Below are 17,023 nucleotides of genomic sequence, written 5' to 3' on the forward strand. Positions count from 1 at the left end.
ACCATCTGTAAGACGAGGGTAATTGTAACTTCTATCTTATGGGGCTACTGTGAAGATTAAATAATTTAAATATGGTGAGCACTTAAAACTGTGTCTGGCACATAGGGAATGAGCTGTTATTTTTATAGCTGCTGCTGTTTTTTAAAATACTATTATTAGCGATCTGGCTTGTGACGATGATAATAATGATGATGGCATCAGTGATAAGAGCTAATCATTTGTTGTGCCCTTAGTAGGTGCCAGGATTGGCTGTGACAAGTGATTTACACATAGTGTCATAATTAACCCTCATCTGTTAGGATACTTTTGGATGCAATAACAAAAATTGCAACACCAGCTGGTTTAAATGATAGGTCATTTATTACTGCCTGGAACAGGAAATTCAGAGTAAGGCAGTCTTCACTGCAGGTTGATTAAAGGGATCAGTAGTGATACAGAGGCCTATGTCCTTTTTATTTTCTTCTCTGTTTTACTCTGGGCTCACCCACAGTCTAGTCATAAGATGGGCAAAGTAATCCCCAGGGATCACATGCAGATCAGACAATACCCAGAAAGGGAAACAACCTGGAAGGAGGGAATTTTTTCCAGAAGTCCCCAGGCAAGCTTCTGCTCTTGTATCATTGGCCAACATAGTGTCCTGTGGCCTTTCCTGAGCCAAGGGCCTGGGCGGAGTTTTCTTCAACATCTACCAGGTGTCCCTTGGAGCTGAGGTAGGATCAACTTGCCTGGGAAGGATGCTGCTTCTGTGGAGAAGAAGGAAGGGGAAGTGATCTACTTTATGTAGGTGTTGCTATTCCTTCTAAACGGAGAAGCACATTGAGATCTAAAATGTTGAGTGATTTCACAGGACCATCAAATCAGAAGTGGAACTCAAAACCCAGTTGTGATCATAAACATTCTTTGAGGTCACACTAAAGTTTTATGGGTTATGGAAATGGTATAGGACCATTTTATAGGGCACATACTGTGTGCTAGTCACTATGTAAACATGTTACAAGAATGTTATTTAAATTCTTTAATCAATACAATGAATTAGACACTTTATATCCATATAATAATATTGTTGGGGTGGGGGTAAACTGAGGCTTGGGTGGTTGACTGGAGTCCACTAACCTGATAAGATTCAAAGCCAAAATTTGAACCCAGGTCTGTCTAGCTCCAAAAGTCCCAACTTTCCTACTATGATTTATCCCCAAACCAAATAGCTTTCTTACATTCCTCTATTTTGGGGATTCATATGAGGAAAAGTCAAATTTTTAATGAGGATCCTGATGCACTTTAATTCAATGACCCAGTTTCTTTTAATCACTTTTATTTTAGAATGAGACACTTCCAAAGCATATGCCCCAGTGAACTTTTTCCTTTTTTACACTCAGAGTTCTGTGACCTTTTCTTCCCACCTGCCTTCACTAGAAACTCTGAGGATGAAACATCTTAATTGGCTGCTCCGATGCCCCTGGGCAGCATGGAGTCAGGAGTGGGGGAATGGTCTCTTTGTGTGATATGATGTCATGCCTCCTCTTCTCTCTTAGCTGAGAGCAAGGCAAAAGGTGAGGAGACTGATCACGTGAAACCCAGGCCATGCCAGCTCTTGGATGGCATGACCTCAGACATCTCTCCTCTGCATCTCCTAAGATCTCTTCTAGTTCCAAGAGAGAAAAGAATTAAGATCAGTGGAGGCTTCAACAAAGTGCCAGGCAACACACTAGTGTTTAATTTTCACACATAAAAGAACTGTAGTCTTTCATCGTCATTTTACCATCTAATATAACACCACTATTGAGTAAGAGTTTGGAGCTGACTTGTGTCTGACTCCAAAGTTTGGATTTTTCTATTGGGTTTTGTGGATTGTAAATTTGTAGAAGGATCCTGTCAGTCTTATACTTCTTTAAATTCCTCCCATATTCTATACATAATCCCATTAAGTTCTTTTGATTGCTAGGAACAGAAAGCTATTCAGATTATCGTAAGTAAAAAGAGAGAGTTTGTTATAAGTTGCTGAGCTTTTTCAAAGAGGCCAAGGGCAGATCTAAGTGTCAGGAGAAAAAGAGGGAAACTGGAACTTGGATTCTCAGGTTCTTTCTCCCCATCTGTTGTCTGATCTCCTTTTTGTGTGTTTGCCTCATTCGTTTTCCTCACTAGCTTCCTTCACCTGCCCAATGCATAAGACAAATACTGACTGTGACACTTTGCTTTACCTTTAAGGACACTAATTATGTAGGTTATTAATATAGGTTTATTAATAGGTTTATTAATACAAAATTAAATAATAATTTAAGGCCACTGATAATATAGCCCTTCCCTTTTTCCTTTCTCTCTTTTCCCCTACCTCTTTCTCATTTTCTTTCTTTTCTCCTCCTAATTCTATGTACTTAGGAAAGGGATTAATTAGTCTGACTAAATCTTACTTAGCTCTGCTTCAATCAGCTGTATTCAAAGGTGCTAAGATTAATAATGTATAAAAATGGCAGCTTCAACAATACCAAGGTAAATTTCTGAAGTTGTACTTGTGCTGGATAGGCAGCCTAATAGCTTTCCTTTACAAAAAAGTTGTTAAAATATCTTCTCATCACAGGGATCCAGTGAATTTCATGGAAAATAGAGCAGTATTAAGAACATGTTAAGTAAATGCAGATTATAATATGGGGTAATTGATGTTATTCAATTATCCCCTTCTTTGAAACATGAGGTGGAAAAAACGGTGCTATCTGACAAGTAGAAAAAGTACATGAGCTCAAGAAGTAGTGAATACAGCCGGGCGTGGTGGCACATGACTGTAATCCCAGCACTCGGGAAGCTGAGGCAAGAGGATTGTTGTGAGTTCGAGACAACCCTGGGCTACAAAGTCAGCTCAAGGCCAGCCTGAACTGCATATTGAGACTCTGTCTCAAAAAGACCAAAAAAAAAAAAAAAGAAGAAGTAATGTATACAAAAGTATGAAATTCTTTATGGAACTGAAGTTGATGCATGTTTATCTCTAAGGAAGATGCCCTTTGGTTACAGGAGGATTCAAATATTTGAAGAGTTTTTCTCCCTCACTGAAAACAGTATGTTTAACATTTGGCTCACCTGGGGTGTTGGACCCACCTGTCAGGAATTCTTCTACAAGTAGTCTGGGGCGGGGTTCATGCATCAATTTTTCAAAATATTCCTGAGTTGAGTCTAATATGCATAGAGGAGAGAAATAGTGATTCCAAATGAGAAGCAATTGTCTGAGGACTTGAGTCTATTCCAAGATGATACAGGGACCAAACAATCTGATAGTTAGGTAGGCAGGGAAAGTTTAGTTTGTCACAGGCAGATAATGGTGAGGTCCTATGTGGGGAACCACTCAGATTGCTTCAAAGCTGAGGGCATCTAAGGACAACTGAGAACATGACCCAGCTTGTCTAGCACAGGCATACAGTGAGATATAGTTGTGTAACCATGACTTAGCACAGGTAAATATGCATGAGCTGGTTATTACCCTATGTAAGAATGTAAATGTGAGAAAACAACCTGTATAAGAATTATACAATAAAGATGCAGGTGGCTCTTGCTCTTGCTGTTCTGCTCTGCTCTGCTGGGCTCCATGCTGCCTTCTCTTGTTGCTGATGTCTTGCACACGTGTGTTCTTTAACCTTGGGACCTCACCCTTTAAAATCTCACTTGGGCTCCCTGAGCAGGCCAACATTCTGGAGTGATGTCTTCCTTGGGAGGGGATGTGCTGAAACCATAAATATGTCTTTTCTGGAATAGGACCTGCTTTTGATAATTATATGAGGAATAACAAACTCAAGTACATATCATTAGTGTCAAATATACTCCTCTTGGCTCAAATTTGTTCTGCCTTTTAAATTCTTCATCTCCCTTTGTAAACGGTACTAGGACACATTAGGAACAGTGCTCAAAGGTGACAGGATAACACGTTCAAATGGCTATTGCTGATCCACATCTGAGCATCGTGAGCAGCAAGAGACTCTGAACCTTGCTGTAGTCTTTGACACCAGGGAAGGCCACCAAAGTCTCACCATTCACTTACTTTCTAGACAGTTATGACAATTGCCCTGCCCGGACAAAGTTGATGACAGCATCTTGAATTTGTATGGCACTTAACAACTTATAAAACTTTCTCTCAAATATCTCAGTGTTCACCAGAGTGTGATAACATAACTATGGGAGGTATGTAAGATACATTTAGACAGTATATGAAATTTTTAATAGTTATCTTAATGTATTTCAGGAAAAACATAATTAGCAAATGAAAATCATGATTTCACAGATATTATTTCTCATGATAAAGTAGATGATTAAGGTTCCCTCTCCTTCTTTCAGTGAGCTGATTTAAAGAGAAGTATTAATTCCAGGTTGTGGGTGGATACAGTAAGAAATTGTCATGTTTTGAGTTTGGTCAAAGTTTGGAAAATACTGTGTTGTTTCACTGAGTGACCTATAATATCAGTATTCTCTGGTACATTTTATGTGTTAGTAAATCAAGGATTTGAAAATTTTGCCATCCAGTTTTTTGAAAACAGGGTAAAGCCATGTCTTCTGAATGTATCTCCAGGGTTCATTCTACTACTCGACTCTTCCTCCTAGTGTCTGAGTCAGAGCAAGTGAGGGGATATATTCATCAGTTTTTCTTGTGATAACAAAATACCTATACCTGAGAAAACAACTTAAAAAGAGAAAATATTTATTTTGGCTGAAGGTTTCAGTGATTTGAATTCATAATTTCTCTGCTTCATTGTTTCTGCACCATGATGAGGTGGAATATCGTGGTGGACAGCATGTAGTGGAAGAAAGAGTTTCACCCCATGGTGGCCAGGAATCAGATAGCAAGAGGACCAGACAGCTGGTACCAGCAGACTCCATCCTTCTTCTTTTGTTTCCCAGCACCCAATCCTACTGGATGATGTCGCCTGCATTCCAGGCAGGTCTTCTTTAGGTTGCTGTCCTGCATACCATCATCTCAGGAACATCCTCATAGACACACTCAGAGGTGTATTTTACTAATTTCCAACTGTTTCTCAATCCAATCAAGTTGAAAATCAAGATTAACCATCACAGAGGGACTCCAAAATCATCCACACTCCATTATAGCTTGTCATGATTGTTATAGTTTGTGTTTAGATGTCCATCCAAAGCCTCATGCAGCCATGGGGCAAGGTTCTAGAGTTTGTGACTGATTCATGGTCCAATGTTGGGATTATGGGTGTAAGTGCTACACCCGCCTTGGGGCAGATAGCCTACATGCAATATAAGGGAGGGAAGGAGGCTTGCTCTTTCTGCTCCTCCCTTTTTGCTGTTGTTGCTTTTGCTGTTTTCCACCTCCAAGAACTGTTGTCTTCTGCCATGTGCCACTCTGCCTTGGAGCCAGCCAAGTATGGACTGAAATGTCCACAAACTGTGAGCTAAATAAACCTTTCCTTCCTTAATTTCAGGCATTGGGTATTTTGTCTCAGCAATGAGAGAAAAGTAACCACGACAGTGATTATTGATATATGGGGCTCTGACTACATAACAGAATGGACTGTTTCAGTGGTTCTCAAAAGGTGGGTCCTGGGCCAGCAGCATCAACATCACCTAGAACTTACTAAAAATGCAAATTCTTAGATTCGTTCTTAGAACTGTTGAATCAGGAATTGGGGATAAGACACAAATATCTATTTTATTAAGCCCATAGTCTACCTCTCAAATACACTAAATTTGAAAAGTATTTGGTAGTTCTCAACAGGGGGGTGATTGTCCCCCCTGAGGAGACACTTAGCAATGTCTGCAGACAATTTTAGCTGTCTTAATTGGGGAAGATAGTGCTATGGACACCTAGTGACTCAAAGCCACGGATGCTGGTAAGTATCCCACAATGGGAGCTTGTCCCCACAAAGAACTATCCAGCCCAGTATATCAATAATGCTAAGGTTAAAAAGCATTACATCACTGGACACTGCTCAAAGATGAAGACAAGGGGACAAGGAGCTTTCCCAGGCTGCTTGTAGCCATATCAGTGATACCTAAGATGGATATCAAATTGTGGGCAGAGCTGATGATGGAATTCAGCCCAAGAAACCAAAGAAGGTAGAGATGTGTAGGCCTTACTGCCCTCAGCACCCTGGACTTCAAGTTGCCTTGTGGGTGCTGATTTCACTAACACAGAAAAGGATGCTCATATCCAGGTTGCTGTGCATGAGGCAGTATTGTATAATGACTACCAGCACTGCTTAGAGGGTCAGAGTACCTAGTATAAAACTCTTGCTTGATCATTTCTCAGCTGTATAACTGTAGACCACTTTCTCATTGTCTTGAGTTGCATTTTTTCATGTGCAAAATCAGATGAAAGTAATAGTGGCTCTTTTCTCTTTACATCATTGTGAGGATCAGATGGGATAATACATGTAAAGCTCTTTAAGCAGTGTCAGATCCGTAGAAAATGCTTGCCATCTGCTAATTATAATAATTACCAGTACTTTGTACTGTCTTTTTAAGTCTTCCGTCTTTTAAATTGAAAGTCTGTTTCATTTATGCTCAATAACAGCCCCTGATACTTACATCTCTGGGTCCAGAGTAAACCTTGTCTCTCTTCGCTCCTGTGATAAACTAAGTAATAAACTGCAGCACATTTCCCGTGCTTCTGGGATTTCACTCTGGCCTTGGAAGGTTGGTGCTATTGGAAATGGTATGGGACAGGGTCTGGCATAACAGTAGTTTCCCTAAATACTAAAGAATCAATTTTAAATGATGGGTGATCAGCATCAGAGAAGATATTTTCAAGAAAGGAATGACTTTGCCCTATACACTCAGGCTCTCCCTAAAGCTTTTATAAGGTCAGCCTAGACCAGATTAATATGATTTCAAAATAATAAAGGAGAAGAATCAGAATCTGTCTGCTCTCATTAAATCCGACTCTTGTTTCCATATTAGAATATGTGGAAAACAGTATGGAAGGACAGCCGTTTCCACGTTGAACTACACTAAAGGGAACAGGAAAACAAATAGTGTCAATATTATTAAAAACAGAGCATCTCCTATCCCCATTTTGTCTACAGATGACCACACCGCCAAAGGCTAATAGGGGGATTTCTGCACATGTCATAAAATGAGAACTATTCAAGATTCTTTTCCTCCTCTATAACCTCAGAAAAATGCCAAATGTCTCCCAAGAGGCTCCCAGTTCATCACCTACCTTACCGAAGAGTTCTTTCTGCCTTTACTTCTGGATACCACAATGGGAAATCTGCCCCAAGTGCAAACATAACAATCCCTAAGCAGCCCTCTCAATAACAATTCTCTCCTCTTACAGGGAATTGTAGGAAAGCAGTTTTAACAGTCTTCAGATTTTAAGGCTGGGGGAGGACAGAGCGTGGGGGATTTAACATTCGGGGGAGCTCTTTTCAGATTTGTTGTGGTTGTTGTCATTTCAGAGCTCTCTTTCTAGGCCAAAGAATATCATTCAGGGTGTGCGTGGGCTTCATGCAAAAATAATAGTGTTAACAGCCAGCCTCTGACTCCATAGAGTGAGCTATTTCTTGAGTGTTTTTATGTGGTACTTTACAAAGACAGCATTGATGGATGGACACTTCCACTTCAAGGGTTTGTTTCGTTTTGCAGGGATAAGTGATATTTTGGTGATTCATCCTGACAACAATTGTAGGGAAAAATCTGCTAAAGGTTAAGAGAAAGTAACGTAAGAAACATAAAACAGTTAAATGGCAAATAATCTAATACATAAAACCTTGCAGCAGGCATAAGAGCAGTGACTCTATCTTGGCTCAGTTTTGGAATTTTCTGTAGCATTAAAAAATCCACAGAATTTGAGATGTTTGAGACATCTAAGTCAATGCCAACCCATTAATGAAAACAGCACCCCTGAGGACTATCCCAGGTATCCAGTATTTTTAAACCTCCCTCAGATGATTTCACTGGGAAGATAGGGTGAGGAACCACTGGTTTAAACTCACAGGATTGAACAGGACATGATTTACTCCCCTGAGAGTAAGCAGAAATTGTGTAAATAAATACATGTGAAAAGGGTGTTAGATAAACCGATGGTGATGTGCACTGTGTAAAGAGTTAAGGGTTTGGTAGGGAACAGAATGGCTAATTTTTCTTGGGACAGCAAGGGAATATTTCACAGGAGAGCTCATGTCAGAATAATTTTGAAGGAGATACGGGATTTGACCAACATGGTAAGTGGGAAAGATTTGAAGGGGTAGGAAGCTCACATGCTGTGTACTTAATTAGAGAAAGGCCAGAAAGATACTGGAAATTTCACACTCAGTAACTACCAGATATGCAACAATTTGTGCAGTGTGGTCAGCCTAACCTGGAAAGTGCTCCTGACTGATGAGAAATCAGTGGCTAGAAAAATCTCCCTTTCCTTTCAGTAGCACTGAGAGAGCTGGATCTGGGGGATGGAGGGCAGTACATGTCCAAGTTCCCCTTCCTGGGTTAAGAGCTGAGAGAGTGGGCCTTGGAGCCGTGAACATTTTGTAAAGCATTTGTTAGCACTTACCACATTCCCTATGGCTTTGAATTACCAGGACATAGTGTGTGCTACCCATAAATATACACACACTCATGAACTTAATCATCTCCTGAGCTCTTCCACTAGACAGCTTGACCTTCATGATGACAGGATGCTTTAGGTAAGTGCCTTTGCCCAGAACTTTTAATCACCCAATCATACTACTTCAGTGTTGGTGGCAGCTCTGGATTTGTCTGTGGTACATTTTATGTGTGCCTGTTCACTGAGAAAGGTCCAAAAGTTTGGCAGTGGAACAGAAGCTCTGCTTCTGTTTGAAGAGGGCTGTTTCATATCAACCTTTCCACATAAGCTATTGACCTGTGTTGAAGTGATCCTGTGTTTATGCCTGCCATCAGTATTACCCCAGTCTCCATTTGCTTGTGGTACCTGTTGAGGGAGCTGTAATTGTAGCTAAATTTATTGCTGTAGTTTTGTGGCCCTAAAGTTTCTGGTCTTTCTCTGTCTGGATGGTGCCTTTTGCAGTATTTTCATATATGGGTGTTGTAGCTAATAGAAACAAAGACAACTGTGGCTACAGAAACAGAATTTAGGAAGATTTTGTGGGAACTTTGAACATGTGTTGTGTATTAGTCAGCATTTCATGGCTGGGACAAATGACACAACCCCCATAACTTAAAGGAGGAAAGATTCAGTCCAGGTTCAGCTGGCTGCAAGGGAGAAACATCATGGCAGAGGGGATGGTGGAGTGAAGCTGCTCAGTTCATGGCTACTAGAAAGTAGAGCAGGGGAGCAGTGAAAAAGAGGAAGGGGCCAGGCACCATATAGAGTATCAAAAGTCATGCTTCCATCATCCACCCAGCCATTGCTGGATGTGCGCTTTACCGGTTCCCTGTGCAGCTCTCAAGCCGCTCAAATCGATGATCCACCTCAACTGTCACATGGTGTGAATTTTGGCAGTGGCATTCATGTCTGCAGATATTGTTTGAGGTTAAAGCCAGCCAAGCCACCTACCCATCAGACAACAAGGGAGTTATGAACAGATTCATTCATCGCTTGAGATCTCACCAATTACTCCAGTTCATAGTGGAATTACCCACAGCAATGCTACCACTAATGCCACAACTATAAAAATTTTAGGAATTATTGAGAGCTTATTTTGCCCTAAATGTGTTAATTGTTTTAAGAGATATTTGATTATTTCTGCCACCTAGGCTCTATTTATTCTTAATCCTCTTCACGTTTTCCTTGCGTCTTTGTCTCCTGTGTAATGACAATATTTTGAAAAATTTAAACAAATATTTTATTCTCTTTGTTGAGGCTGATCACACTTGCTTTTCTTTAAATCCCTCCAAAAGCATGAATTAAGTTGGAAACTTAATCCCCAGAGCATCAGCATTGGCAGGTGGGACCTAATGAGAGGTGGTGAGGCCATTAAGCCTCTACTGCCACGACAGAGTTGATGTTCATATTAGAGGAGCAGCTTGATTGTCTCAGGCATGGATTCCTTCTGAAAGGTCCTTATGAAAGTTTGTGACTAAAATGATGTTATTTAGTGCAGCATTATGGGAGGAGGGAAGAAATACGCCGGAGGAGGATGTAGAGAGCGTCATGGTGAGAAGGAAGAAGCAGCTGAAGTCCCACTTCTGCCACATCATGCGGGTTGGGAAGGACCACGTCAGCAGTTCAGTGGAGCAGTGGTAAAATGCATGCATCTTAATCAACCTCTCTGTGCTAAAGTGCTGCGAGAGGAGACCAGCTAGGTAGATGCAGAGGCCAGGTGAAAGCAGAAGAGGCTTCTTCTTTTCCTTTTTTCTATTTGGGATTTGAGAGGAAAGAGATTTATGTGATGTCCTCATGTCCACAAGTGGTGTCAGAGACATGCCAGGGGTAGGTTGAATTTGCCTCAGACAGCATCGTGAGCCTCCCTTTCTTGGGAACAGCAAGAGCTGGTATTTTTATGAGTCACTGAGAGGATTGGTTGTTATTTGAGGATGACTAGGGCCCTTGCTCTTTGGGTTGTGGCACCATAGCAAAGGAATCTATGGTAGTGAGCCACAGGGTGGATCACTTGGCTTGGGAGCTACAAGGCAGTAGTCAACCTCAGAGAGATACACATGTGAGGTGGTAAGTAAATCTATCCATCCTCAGAGTATTTCTCAGTTCATCTTGAGTCTGACTACTCTTTTCTGTCCATGATTCAGAACCTGCGTCTTCAACTTCTTTTTGATTCTCTAAGATTGTGGCTTTAGTCATAGGAGCAACTTTCAAAAACACTTTCCTTTCTGCTTCTGGGTACGAGGTGATCAGTAAACATTCACTGTGCCTACCCTCGGGTATGTTGGGGAAAAGAAGAGTCCTGTGCTGTAAACATACAGCACATTTACTTTCCACCTCACATGGGCAAGAGAGGTCAAAGCCCTTTCCACCTCTACTGACTCTGCTTTTGCTCTTTTGTTTGAGTGAAGGATTAGCCTGTACAAGACACTTTTGCATGAAGTGTATCCATGCATAATCTCAAGATATTTTTGATCAGCTTGCTATGTAACTAGGAGATAAAATAGGTCAGAGGCAACTGATGGAATAGAAAACATAGGTTATTCACTGTTAAAGCATTATGTCTGATCTATGGTATAATGACAATTATTTCTTCTGGCTTATTCTTTTGTATGTTTGCAAAAAAAGAGATTATCTAGGTGGCCTTGGTCACTTATTTAGGATATGCAGACTAAATCCATTATAGTTACTAGGCACCCAAACTTCTTTCAGATCCCTGGAAACCTACATTTCCTATGTAACTGTTGTATTAACAATCCAGATTTAAAAGTGATCTCAATGAGATCTTCTTCTATCTGCAATGCTCACAGCTTACTCTAATTCATTTATCCTCTAAAATGCTCCCACCTTTGTTTGTAAACAGAAAAATTCAAAGGATATTGTCCAAGAAGTGGAGTCAGATGGGCTCAGCCATATTGGCTGGGGTATTTTGGAAGACTTCTCAGCAAAAGAACTTCTAACTGGCCTTTGCAGAATGAGTAAGTCTGAGATGTACAGCTCATGTTGGAGAAAGAACAATCCTTTCAAAGACAAAGGGAATTGATTTTAAATATCTCCCCCAAATAATTCCTTGTATCATTGTGGTCCCTTTCAAAATGGCAAGGGTGGAAAGGAACATATGTTCATTGTATTAGTCAGCTTTCCCATTGCTAGGCACAGCACTGTACCTGATACAACATAAAGGAGGAAAGGTTTAATTAAGATAATAGTTTGGGGGGTTCAGTCCATAGTCAACTGGCTTCAAAGCAGACATGTCATGGTGGAAGTTCACGGTGGCTGGGGAGTAGAGCAGGATAACAGTGTCAGAAAGGAATGGGTAAAGTCTCAAATAAAGTACCCAAGGCCATACCTCCGTGGCTCCCCTGGACACATCCAAGGATGTGCTGTACTAATCTGCTAGACATTTCTTAATCTGGTGAAATTCACATTTCACATTCATACAATGGTAGAAAAGAACATAAAGGTAAATACAGGCAATTTGCAGAGGACCTGGAAACCCAATGTAAAAAATGTGGACTCTCTTTGAATTCTGAGAGCCAAGAGCAGTTCTGCTTGCTACATCTCACAAGGTATTGGTAATCCCAAGAGGACCATCCACATCAGCTCCCTCAGCTTCCAGCCCAGTCCAAAAGACTAGAAACTTCCCAAACTGTGTGTAAGATATAATATATCCTTTGAACTCAAAATGTGGTCATTGATCAGCAGTATCATTGCCCTGTAGAAAAGCTGTTAGAAATGCACAAACTCAGATCCAATCTCAGATTTATTAATATAAATCCAAATTTTAGCAAAATTGTGATTCAGATGCACATTAACATGTGAGAAGCATTGGTTTAGAGTCTTCTTGAAACATCTTTCTGAATCTTCTTCCAGTGGAGCGCTGCTGTCATCACCATAACAACTCGCATCTCATAATGGCCAACCAGGTGTTAACAAAGACAACAGGAACAAGCCTGCAAGCACAATGCTCACCTCCAAATTAGAAATGTTTTGTTTCTAGAAATCTTTAGCTGTGGTTTTGATCACTCTTCACTTTTTACATATAACACTTACCTACTAATGGTAGTGAGATCAACACTAGATCTGAACATTTCCAGCTTCTTTCTATGATCTCATTTACATGGATGCCTACGTTTTCCAAAGTTATGCAAAAATACTAAGATTATATGAATCTTAAGAATGTGATCACCTGCTACCTGGACTGCCAAAAGAGAATGTTTAAGTTATGCTGTATCTGTAAGTGTTGCACAAATAAGTTTTCTTGGGTTAAATTAGTATAGGAAATACCATATATTTTCCTTCCTCTCTTAGAGATTTCATGTAGGGTATGAAACATTGAAGGTTTGATGATATCTTATATAAGATAAGCTTGTTTAATTTACTGTTCCCAGTAGTTTCACCATGAAGCACATTTAATAGATGCATTAATCTCTTACTTGAAGAAATTCTGTTCCAGAAAAGAAAGGGATGAACAATGCCAGGTGGTTAAAATGAATGAGCAGAAATGTGTTACTGATATAGAAATAAAAGGGAGGAATGAATGGTGCTGAGATAGACTTGACAGTATCTGTTGGCCTCAGACTTCTGTCCTGTAAGAAGCTTCTCAACTAATTCAGATTGCATTTGGCTGAATGCATTTTAAGCTCTCCTCAAATTTCTAAACACATTATTGATAAACACATTATTGAAAAAGCACATAAGCTAATCTCATAGCTAGGGCCAAATACAAATTTGTGCAAGAGGAAAGGCATTTGACCTTGGACATACTGTCACCCTAGGCAAGTTTTTCATTTGTATGAGTCTTAGCTTTTGTATGGGGATAATGATATTGCATACTAGACTTCTGTGAGTAGAAGTATTTCACTTTGAAAAGGCAGTTATATTTTAAAGAAATACAAAATATGAGACAAATCCTATCCATGCAAGAATACACAATATGATCAGAAAAATATGGTGAATGCTCAAATTAAATGTTTATTACAGTCAAAGATACATTGCCATAATTCCCCTCAAAACACTCCCTCTTGCTTCAACTGCATTTATTCCACCATCCTCGCCATTTTCTGAAGTAATTCTGGAAGTCTTTGTTTATGCCTTTTTGTGGCTATCATGGTTTTTTGAATCAATTCAAAACATTTATGGCAATTTTTATCAAATAAAAACACTACAATGTGTCTCCATCTACCTTATTCTCTGAATCTGGCACAGTGTGACTTCTGGCTCTTGCCCAAAATCAAAATGACTATGCAAGGTAAACATTTTGAATTGATTCAGGATGTTGAAGCAGTCATAACAGTACAAGTAAAGACAATCACAAAAGAGGACTTTCAGAACTGCTTCAGAAAGTGACAAGAACAATAGTATATATGTGTTAAGAGGAGCGGATTTGGGCGGGAGTTGATGACAATGTGTTTTTTACAATAATTTTTAAACCTTAAACATTCACCATATTTTTGATTATACATATATGTACATATACATATGTATATACGTATATATACATACAGATATATGCTATTACAAATTTATGCTGCTTTTCATTATTTTATGTAGCTCCAAATTTCCATCTGAGCTCATGTTTCTCTTCAGTGGATTCCCTTAGCACCTATTCTAGTGTTAATCTACTCTGGCTGAATAATTTGGATTCTGTATATCTGAAAAGTTCCTTATCTCATCTTTATAAAAATAGAACCCCCATCTCGCCCCTGTTTCTCCCCTCCCTCAGGCCCAGATCTCTTTCCCATTTCTACACAAAAAAACCACTTTTTAAAAAAAGGTTCACAACAACTTTGAGCAAGAGGCACAGAGAGAGGTGCAGAGATTTCCCATGTACTCTTTTTCCCCATCACCTTTAGTTTTGAAAGATGGTCTAAGTATTGAATTCTAGGTCAAAAGTAATTAATTAAACTATCTTTAAAAGGCTGCTGCACTCTGTCTTCCTGCTCGCATTACTTTTTCACAAGATTACCATCATTCTTCTCTTTGCTCCTCTGTACTCAATGTATCTTTTGTCCCCTTTATTTAACTTTGATTTTCTCTTTTATGACTCGTTTTAAAAGAATTTGGTTACAAATTCACTTGGTGCATTCTTGTTCACGTTTCTTGAGCTCAGGTTTGTTTTGCTTTTTGGATCAGTGACTTTATAGTTCACATGGCATTTGTAAAATTCGATCATTATTTTTCCTAATAGTTTTTTTGTTCCCTACTTTTCTGCGGGGTCTCCAGTGACACATTAGGTCAAAGTTGGCCGCAGCTCAGGAGATGATGCTCTATTTTGTTTTTCTCTTTTACACTTTCTCTGCATTCCTCTTTCAAAGGTTTCCAGTGCTATCTATTCTTCTGTTGCTCCTTTCCTGTCTAATTTTCTTCTCTGGAAATTCAACTGAGGTCTTTATCGTTTTTATGCATCTCTACTTAATGTACTCAGTTTTTCTTTGGAATTCTTGAACATGTGAGATACACTGATAATACTGTTTTAGTATCTTTGTCTAATTAGTTCTAGCATATTTGTCATTTCTGTGTCTGCTCTGATTGATTTTTTGTGCTCCTCATTATGGATTGTGCTGTTCTGCTTCTTTGCATTCCTGGTCATTTTTGTCCAGATACAGACATTGTAATTTTATCCTGTTGGTTGTTGAGTAAATTTGTATTTTTAAAGATAGTCTTAAGTTTTGTTCTGAGATGCTTTTAGATTACTTGGAAACATTGTGACCCTCTTGAAGCTTATTTCTCATCCTTATTAGGGGAACCAGAACAAGTTTTAGTCCTGGGTTAATTTTACCTCACTATTAAGGCAATACTGTTCTAAGTAGTCTGTCCAATAACATGAATTTTATGAAGTTTTCTGTTCTGACTAGCTGGGATTGGAAGCCAGCCTGGCTCTTTGAGTTCTGGGAGTGTTTCCTCTGCTATTATTAGGTGGTTCTTCCTATGAACCTTGCACACTTTTCTCACACACTAAAATGAGGGCCAGTACTTAACCTTAGACTTGAGGTAGATCTTCTTCAGGTCTCTGTCTGCCTCTGTCTCTTTCTCTCCCCACCTTCCACCTTCTCCTCTCCAGTACTCTTCCCTGTGAATTCTAGGAATCTTGAGCTCTCTGAATTCTGAATTCCATCTCAATTCAGAGATACTCTTGGGCTTTTACTGAGATTCCCTCCTGTGATTTGAAAACTCTGTCTAGTTGTAAGTAGGGGCAATCTATGAGGCTTATCTGATTTAGTTCCTTTCCTGAAGGGAGCACTGAGTTGTATTCCCTTATGTTCATTATCTGAAAAATACACGTTTCATTTATTTCCCCAGTTGTTTCAAGTAGGAAGATAAATTTGATCTCTGTTATTTCATCTTGGTTGCAAGCGAACAGCTCTGTTAGCAAAGTAAATAAAAATTATTTACATGAAAAATGCTAAATGAAGCAGGGAAATAGATAAACAATATGTTATAATTTGTGATCTTAAACTCAAGCCCCATTTATTCTAGATATTTCTGCTTTTCTACCTAAAACAGTATTTTGAGTATCACAACTATGTGTGAATTCCCTCTGTCTAGTTGCAGGTCTACATCTCAGGGGCTAATGTCCCCAAATGATTTATGGAGAACTACCAGGGTCTGATTTCAGCTTACAAATGATTTTTATTCCATATAACTGTAATCTGGACTTAACTGATTTGTTAGTAGTTAGTTTTAATTTATAAATATTAGCCAAAATTTAGTCTTTAGGCAAGATAAATAGCTAATGTAGCAATGTACCCCAAAATGGGACTAGATGCTAAATTTTGCTTTTTCTGAGTCTCTGTTCCTGCGGAAGAGCTAATTGACCTATCCAGGCCAATATATGCCACCTAGTGACCAGTGCCCAAATTGCAAGCATAGCTCTAATCCATATCAACAGGTTCTCCTGCCTCAGCTGGCAGGATGAACATGAATGACAAAGTCATTGCATAGATAGTGAGCTCTAAATTATTTTTCATTACAAAAATACCTTAACAGAATGTTTGCATTTATCAACAATAGGTATGTACAGAGTAGCTAATGCACTATGTATCATTTTAGGTTGGATTATAAAATTTAAAATAATTAAGAAACTATTTTGTTCCAATAACCATTTATAACAACTGTGCAAGCAGACCAAGCTCATCCACCCATTTTGAGCGAAAAAAATGAAGGTGCTGTTTTAAGCACAACGTGAAATCACTGGTTGTCACAATTGGTGAGAAAATTGGTTTGGCAATTGTTATTTTGTTTGATGAGATTATGACAATCAATGAGTTATTACCACATTAGTAGAGTTTGTCAACATGCTATGGTGGAATGAGTTTGATATTTAGAATCACAGATGTGGATTTAAATTTCAGTTCATCCTTGAATTTAATTATCATTGTGATCTTGGAAAATAACTTATCTAAATGAGTATCAGAATTTTACAAATCAATAAATAATAAAGATTCAGCTGGGGGGGCCTTGGTGAGCTGCAGCCCATCCTCCCCTCACCATCACAGGAGGGAC

At 39.3% G+C, this 17,023-nt stretch overlaps 1 long non-coding RNA gene across 1 annotated transcript; it reads right to left on the reverse strand.

The window, feature by feature from the left end:
• Positions 1–362: 362 nt before the first annotated feature.
• Positions 363–15,579, reverse strand: LOC102019539. The gene is made up of 3 exons (XR_262115.1): positions 15,500–15,579; positions 3,088–3,162; positions 363–743 (listed from the first exon to the last, which is right to left on the reverse strand). It is a non-coding gene; the product is annotated as an uncharacterized LOC102019539 (long non-coding RNA).
• Between the last annotated feature and the right edge of the window lie 1,444 nt (positions 15,580–17,023).

This window comes from Chinchilla lanigera, unplaced genomic scaffold, assembly GCF_000276665.1.
Source record: "Chinchilla lanigera isolate Chin_1 unplaced genomic scaffold, ChiLan1.0 scaffold00041, whole genome shotgun sequence".
Taxonomy (NCBI): Eukaryota; Metazoa; Chordata; class Mammalia; order Rodentia; family Chinchillidae; genus Chinchilla; species Chinchilla lanigera.